This window comes from Hyaena hyaena, unplaced genomic scaffold (genome assembly GCF_003009895.1).
Source record: "Hyaena hyaena isolate Hyena2069 unplaced genomic scaffold, ASM300989v1 scaffold_975, whole genome shotgun sequence".
NCBI classification, from domain to species: Eukaryota; Metazoa; Chordata; class Mammalia; order Carnivora; family Hyaenidae; genus Hyaena; species Hyaena hyaena.
In genome coordinates this window covers 80810-89525 of record NW_024081609.1, presented here as the reverse complement: position 1 = coordinate 89525, position 8716 = coordinate 80810, and the positions used below count along the sequence as shown (strand labels likewise).

Genomic DNA, 8716 nt, shown 5'->3' with positions numbered 1-8716 from the left:
GTAATATGTATTCTTACTGGCAATTAGACCCATACATGGAAAATGAATTCTAGGTCTCTTATAGACACCATGTGTATGGGACTGTCTCCAATTTTACTAATTGCTACAATAATCATTAGACAACATCTGATTAAGGGGGCAGACATGATATTTAGGTACATTTCATTTTGGAGGAAGGGGGGGACTTTGGGCGATTCTGGTTTCATATTAACCCTAGAATAGACTAACAGCAGAAGTGAGAGTAAAAGGTACAGACTAAGTAGAGAAGAAGAATTCTTCAGGGGGTTCTTCTGACTGCCTTGCAATCTTTTCCCACAGGTTTTTCCCTGGGCCTTGCCATCAGGGATGACCTATGCAGTTTCGGTCTCCGGCAAATTATAGGTCAGGAAATGTAACTATTTACATGATTCACATCTCATTTAAACTTTGCAAAGGCCAAACGAGGTCCATACTATTATTACACCTAGTTTACAAATGAGAAAATTCAGTTCATAAAAAAAGTTAAGTAACCTGACAAGGAGCACACTAAGCAGTTGTACCGGAGCCAGCATTTGAAACCTGAAGCCATGATCCGAGGGTCAACACTCTTTTCCACTGTAATAACTATCCCTGTACATCTATGCACACTCTTTTATATGCTATTCTAAGAAAAAAGAAAGAGAGAAAGAACTTTTTGAGGGGCAGAGGATTACAGTACAATGATCAGATAATTTAGACATTTTCTTTACTTTTTTTAAAAATTTTTAATTTTTTTTTAAATTTCTGAGAGAGAGAGAGACAGTGTGAGCAGGGAAGGGTCAGAGAGAGAGGGAGACACAGAATCTGAAGCAGGCTCCAGGCTCTGAGCTAGTCATCAGCACAGAGCCCAACCTGGGGCTCAAACTCTCCAACTGCAAGATCATGACCTGAGCCGAAGTCGGACGCCTGAGCCACCCAGGCACCCCGATTTAGGCATTTTCTTTACCATCTAGGAGCTGAGAGTCTAAAGAGAAAGAAAGACAAATAAATTCATAATCACAGTAAAGAACCCAGACTGTGAGGGAAATATGCAGAGCTATATAATAAGTCATAATAGGAACTTCTTTTTTTTCTTAATTTGTTTATTTATTTTGAGAGAGAAAGAATACAAGTGGGGAAGGGACAGAGTGAGAGGGAGCAAGAGAGAGAGACAGAGAGAAAGAGCGAGAATCCCAAGCAGGCTTTGCACCACCAGTGCAGAGCCCAACATGGGGCTGGAACTCATGAACGATGAGATCATGACCTGAGTGTAAGTTGTGCACTTACCTGACAAAGTCACCCAGACATCCTCTTACAATAGGAACTTCTAAACCCTGTGGGAGAGAAATGCTGAACTGAATACCTGAGCTAAGTACTGCTGGATACATGAATAATAAATTATGACATAAAGGTAGCAAACAAGACAAACAAAGTAACAAACAGTGATTCTGACCACCTTTGTATATAGATGATTATTTTTCTAGTATCAGTGACAATGACAACATAATATACTCATTTATAGTACTTTTTTTCTCTAAGAAGTATCTAGGAAATGCTTCATTATAACATTTTATTAAACTAAAAAAAATTTTGGAGCTATATTTGAATATGTAAAAAAGGTACAGTCTCAATGGAATGTTAACATTAGACTTAAATCATTTGTGTAACCATCAGTATAAGATAGTAGGTACCATCATATTATGTAGACTATGACTAATTTTCTGTCCTTATGTTAAAAGAAATTCCACATTATTTATTTATTATAATGTTTTGGTCAAACCAAAATATTTAAATGTTTTATCAAGTGAGAAGCAGTATATCCTGAAATATTGACTATGAACACTTCTTTGCTTTCCATTATTTATAATTAAATGGCATTTAGTGAATATGTCAAATAATGTGCAATGTAATTGAAAAGGACAATAAAAAGTTTGCCTGCATTTTCATTGCATGCATCTTACGCATGTTACTCTGTAGATGTTTGCAGCACTATTGCATCTTTTACTCTCTGTGATATACAATCCATTACTTGTGCTTTGAGAAATCTCAGCATTGTAAGAAGTGCTGTAGATTACAGAATATGTCAGCTATTTAATCAATTCTTTAATCAAGAAAAGGTCAGAATATTCCTGCATATTTTACATTTTAATTTAGGAGTAAACATACAAACTGTGCAATGTCTTTAAAAATATATCCCATGTCAAAAAAATATATATATATATATATATAATATGCAGCATCTGAGTGGCTCAGTTGGTTAAACAGCTGATCTTGGCCCAGGTCATGATCTCGCGCTTGGTGAATTCAGGCTTAAGGTCCTGTTTTGACACCTCAAAGGCTAGAGCCTGCTTTGGATTCTGTGTCTCTCTCTCTCTGTCTCTCCCCCCCCATGCTCTATCTTTGTCTCCCAAAAACTGAATAAATGCTAAAAAATTTTTTTAATATCCCAGAAAATTCAGGAAATGTTTTTACATATATTTGTTTCTTGTGGTTTTTCAATAAGTGATAATTTAAAAAAAAAAATTCTCATGGTCTACAGAGTAAGAAAGTCATGGTACAGAATGTAAATTATAAGCTAATTGTAATAGTAGATCTTTACATTGTTTTAAGCAAATGGATGAGAACAGCTCACAATTTTGTTTTTCAGACTTGTGTCTATGATATACTTATGTAATTTAGACATTTTTTTCCTAAACAATGTAGGTTCAAAAAATTAAATACCTCTCCTAAGCTTTGGCCAGAATTGGCCAAGATATAGAAGATACATTTCAATTCTAACATCCTCAATTTACTATTGAACAAATAGACGTAGACACTTAATTTATCTCTGTACACAAGGAGAAGTAAGTTGCAGAGTGAAGAATGAAGACAAAGACTTGAAATTGTTTATAACAGCTCCCATCTGGCTAAGGAAAGATCGGTTACAAAGTCATGATATACATTTTATCTGGAAAATAAACTGCCAGTCATAAAAACTTTAAAGCTTGGTATTTCTTAAATACATATATTATTTAATAAATGACTAAGTCAAACATTTAATACTTATTCTGAAACCAGCCTATTCTGCCAGTAATGCATCACCCTAGTGTAAATCATCTCACACATGACCAGCGAATAAGAAATAATATTAGTATAATTTAGAAGTCAAGTTGTTTTAGATGTAATTTGTTCAGTTAGATTAATGTTTTAAAGTTGCAGTTGACAAGCTTTTTCACAAAGAAAAGGCAAATATGAAATGTAAAAAGGATATCAAGTATAAATTAAAAATTGTTCAGAACTCCTTTGTTTGGTGGAAATAGTAGTTAGCTTATTGCTTTAAGATTTCCTTTGAGTCTACTACATTAAATTATTCTGAGAAGTTGAGAGGAAAATGTGAAAACATTTTCTCCATATTAAAAAAAAATGATGTTGCCTGAATGGTTCAGTTGGTTAAGTGTCCAACTTTGGCTCAGGTCATGATATTCCGGTTGGTGGGTTTCAGCCCCACGTCTTGGGCTCTGTGCTGGCAGCTTAGAGCCTGGAGCCTGCTTTGGATTCTGTGTTTCCCTCTCTCTGTGCCCTTCCCCTGCTTGTGCCCTCTCTCTCTCTCTCTCTCAATAATAAACATTACAAAAAAATTGTTTTTAATCTTTAAAAATGATGAGAAAGTAGTGCGTATCTGGTATCCTATAGTTTTGAGAGTAAATAACTTCAAGGATCCACATTTGATGGACAAAAGAACAATTCAAGTTTTTCGGCTACGAAGGATGAGATGCTGCTGATGAATGCCGATGGAGAGCTACCTGTGCTACTGTATTTATTTAGATTCTGTCTCTTTGTCTGTCTCTCTTTTTAAAATCTCTACAGTTAAAGAATTGCATGAGTTTTCAGTGATCTGCTTCTAACCTTAACTTTTTTCTTTTTTAAAAAAAAACTTTGTTATTTTAGTGTGCTACACGGCAAAATATGAAATTACTCAGGAATATCTATATAGTGTTACAACTAAAGTATTTGTATAGGATCCTTATCAGTATGGGGCTGAAAAACAAGAAATGCAATGCTAATGTGTCATATAGATCTATAATATTTAGTAGTTCCCTTCCTCAGTTCTCAGCCTTTTCTCTTTTTTAAATGCACCAAACTCTTGTGGCCTCAATGTTCTTGCGTATGATGCTCTCTCCACGGGACCAGCATCTCCACCACTGACGCTTGTCTAAGTCTTTCACTAGAAGGATATTGAATGAAATGAAACTTCCTCCAGAAGGTGACCTTAATCTACACCATGGATTTTAATATCATGGACTCTGGAATCAGAATCTTTTTTTTTTTTTTAATTCTTAAAATGTTTATTTATTTTGAGAGAAAGAGAGAGCACAAAGAGCAGAGGATGGGGAGACAGTGGGGAGGGAGAATCTGAAGCATGCTCCTCAGTGTCAATGGATAGCCTCACATGGAGCTCAACTCACATGCCCTGAAATCATGACTGAGCCCAAAATCAAAAGTCTGACGCTTAAGTCACTGAGCCACTCAGGCGCTCCCAGATTCTTTTTGTTTTTAATGACTACTTGGAGACAGTTACTTTAATTAGGCAAGACTCTTAACTTCTCTCTGCCTCTATTTTCCCCATATGTAAATTGAGGACAATAATGGTAATTAATTGAAATCATTGCTGTAGGCATTAAATGATTTAATATGTGTATAGAACTTGCAATCATGCCTGGCACATATTAGTATTCACAAAGTTTTAGCATTAGTGTTAGGTTTTAATGTTCATAGTTATTGATGTTATCTTGATTGCACAGACAAGTTGCACTCCATGAGACAGATTTATTACTTCACATAATAAATGTTTACCCCCCCACTTTGCCCTAGTCTTTACTCCTGAGATGAAGTCTGTGAACCAAGGATGGGAATTTCCCTGTATGAGCAAATAGAAATCCCACAGTAAGGCATGATGAAAACTTCTTTTCCTCTGTTCACAAAGTTGAAGGTAGCTGGTCCCCTCTCCTCTGAAAAGGTCTTCCCTCTCCTCCAGCCATTTGAGATGTGAATAAAATCTCTGCAGGTATCTTAGAACTCTCTTTGTTTCAGCTTTTAAGACTGGAGTTTCCTCTGGGTTTCTGGGCTTTATTACTCATTGATATGTAAATACTTAGGAAGATAAAGCTCTGGTCTCCCAAGGTACTTACTATGGACCTAGTTCAGGGCTGAAACTGTTCCGCTATCTCTAGGAAAAAGACATTTTACTACATTTTCGATCAGAACAATTAAGTACATAAATATCTACACATTTTAAGAGATATGTAGGGTTTTTCACAAAAACATTGAGAAGTTCAGGGAAGTTTGACCCTTTAAAATTATTATTACCATGGGTATTAACATTAGTATGGATTTTTAAATATTTTTTTAATGTTTTTTTATTTATTTCTGAGAGAGAAAGAGACAGCGTGAGCAAGGGAGGCTCAGAGAGAGACGGAGACACAGAATCGGAAACAGGCTCCAGGCTCTGAGCTGGCTGTCAGCACAGAGCCAGAATGGGGGCTCGAACCCACGAACCAAGAGATCATGACCTGAGCTGAAATCGGACACTTACCCGACTGAGCCACCTAAGCACCCCAACGTTAGTATGGATTTTTGTTATATGTTCTCACAGCAAACTATTTTTCCTAACATTTACCACTATTGCAGTTACATTTATGTTTATTGATTCTTGCTAAATGTGTGTATAAACTACCAGTTAGTAAACCCCATGATGGGGAGGATCACAGAATGCTTTGCTTACTCCTTTGTCCTTGGCAATCAATTCAGTGACTCATCTGGTGAGCACACGCCCACTTATATTTTAGGCCTGCTCTGCTCTGTCTTATGCAATGAAACACTGCAATGCTCAAATTGAAATTGACACTTCTGAAATAACTTATTGTAAAGTGTTTTTACCAGGTCAAATGATCAGTCATGAATGTCTTTCTAATTTAAAAGTGTAGTAAGTGTATTACTTACTAAGTATATTGGCTTATAACACACAGGAGAATTATAAATGTCTTTATTAAAGACTTATTAAAGATTTATTAAAGATTCAAAGAAGTTACATTTTGTTCAATCTTCTCCATATTGTTAAACCCATTAAAATGTTCAGAGTGTTAATTCATGATTGCATTTAGTATGTATTTCAGTAATTAGCATTTAGTAGTTGCTCAATAAACAATTGAATGGATTAATGAATCAACAAATTATAAACAACTTAAATTTAAACTGATTGAGCAGTTTATAAAGTTGTTTTAAATAATAGTTATCATTAATAATTTTATTAGTTTTATTTGCTAAAATTATATAGAATCATTTTGTTTGCCCTTATTTTAGCATCTTAAAATTGAACTAGTGCCTCTCCAGAATGTATGTAATTATCACCAAACAGGTGTTATACTCCTTTTTACTTATAAGATTTTAAAATCATTTTATTAAATTATATTATACTTCACAATAGTACACTTAATCATGTGTACCACTTGATGTGTAAAACTCCCTTGAGACAAAAGGTGAGGGGCTTGCAAATGAGGACATACCAACCATTGTTTGATCTCAAACTCTATTCTGGTAAAAGGTCAGGGGTTGAGCAACCTAGCTCCTCCTGGCTGCAGCAAGCCCCTGAGATGTAAATCTTTAGTGAACATTGTGATTAGAACAAACATGTTCTTCAAGCGACTGTTAAGCAATCCCCACCTCTAACCGCAAAATTCTCGCTTCTGTACACCGGCTTCGCCCCTCTCCCTGTATAAGCCCTGAGCTAGGGCTCGATGACGCACTCTTCCAAGGACTCATCTGGCCGGACTAAAATAAACCTGAATAATCAACTCCTTTGGTGTTTGTGGGCTTTGTCCTCAGTGATTCTCCTTTGGAAAAGGTGGTCTAACAGATGAATTATCACAATGTCAACATATTTTATACCTTCCACCTGATTTGGAAACACTGCAATACCAGCAATGCAGAAGGCTCTGTGTCACCCTCCCAAAATCTACACCCTTCTCTTCTTGAAGAAAACCACCCTCCTGGCTTCTAACAGGGTAAATTAATTTTACTTTTATTGAACTGTATTAAAAAGTATATAATACATTCTTTTGCATATCACCTCTATCATATATACAGTTGTACTATAGTAACAATATTCATATTTGTCCACATTGTTGCATATAGCAGTAATCATTTATACTTATTGTATGTACCATAGTCTTATCTAATTTACTGTGGATGGATAATTAGACAGTGTTTAGCTTTGTGGCTATTAATGATAATGCTGAAATTAATATACTTGTACATTTCTTTTGATGCTCATGAGAGTGTCAGTTTATATTCCCAAATGAGGAATGGCTAGGTCATAGTGTATGTATTTGTTTAACATAGAAAATGTTGTCAAAGGATTTTTAAATATAATCTTGCTAATTTACAGTCTCTCCCATAAAGTATGGAAATGCTTATAATTTATCTTTCTCACCAACACTTGATGTTTTTTCTTAATTTTGCCTTTCTAGTGGTATCTCTAGTGGTATCTCATTATTTTTACTTTTATTTATTTATTTTTAGAGAGAGAGAGAGAGAGAGAATGAGCAGAGGAGAGGGGCAGAAGTAGAAAAAGAAAGGGAGGGAGGGAGACAGTGAGGGAGGGAGGGAGATAGAATATCTAAGCAGGCTTCTCACTCAGGGCACAGCCCAATGTGGGCTTGGTCCCACAACCATGGGATCATGACCTGAGTTGAAATCAAGAGATGGAATTAAACTGACCAAGCCACACAGGTGCCCCTCTCATTATATTTTTAATAGAGCATTTACCTGATAACTCTGGAATTCTAGTATATTTTTTTCTGTATTTTGGCTATTTGGATATCATCTTTTGTGAAATGCCTAAAAAAGTGTCATCCATTTTTTATTGGACTATTTATCTTTTTGTGTGTGTGTAGAATTTCTTTTTATATTCTAGATACAAGCTCTTTGTTAATTATATGCATTACAAGTTTATTCTCCCACTCTCTAACTTTCCTTTTTCCATTATTAACAGTGTTATTTGATAAACTGATTTTTATTTAATGTCACCCAATAACTTCCATTAATTATTATTATTTTTGTCCTGTTTAAGAAATTGTTCTCTGCCTAAGGGGGATGAAGATAGTTTTATATGTAATTTTCCAGAAGTTTTATAGTTTTACCTCCAAAATTCAATGTACAATTTATCTGGAACAGTTATGTATCTATCTAACTGGCTTTTTACTGGACTCTTCACTCATCTTATTCAGCAGAATTTTTTATGGTGATGGAAATGTTTATAGCGCTGTAGTCTAACACAATAACCACTAGCCATGTCCTATTAGGCATTTGGTATGCATATAAGTATATATTGAGAAACTGGATATTTTGTTTTATTTTTATTTCAAGTCATTAAAAGTTAAATTTAAATAGCAACATGTAACTGGTGGTTACCTTATTGGACTGCACAGTAAATTCTGTTCCAATGACCTATTTTCTTATATTTCACACCAAACTGATAATTACTGTACTCTTATAATACAGTTGGGAACTATCTGAGATCATCTTCAAGTTTATAAGAAAATAGAAAGTCTCACAGAACTCAGAAAGAGTTGTTATGCTCATGGTTCATTATGACGAAGGCATACATATTAAAATAAGCAATAGGAAAAGGCATATTGGGCATGTAAAGAAGAGAATAAGAGTCAATGAGACTTCCTGTTGT

The 8716-nt window shown here is 35.1% G+C and overlaps 1 long non-coding RNA gene across 1 annotated transcript in view; it reads right to left on the bottom strand.

Annotated features, from left to right (window-relative positions):
* Nucleotides 1-882: 882 nt before the first annotated feature.
* LOC120223276 overlaps nucleotides 883-8716 on the bottom strand; it is a 65321-nt gene continuing 57487 nt past the window's right edge. Inside the window, exons 2-3 of the long non-coding RNA XR_005526258.1 lie at nucleotides 1285-1331; nucleotides 883-982 (exon numbers count right to left, since the gene is read on the bottom strand). This is a non-coding gene — a long non-coding RNA (uncharacterized LOC120223276). The remainder of the gene's footprint in view (nucleotides 983-1284; nucleotides 1332-8716) is intronic.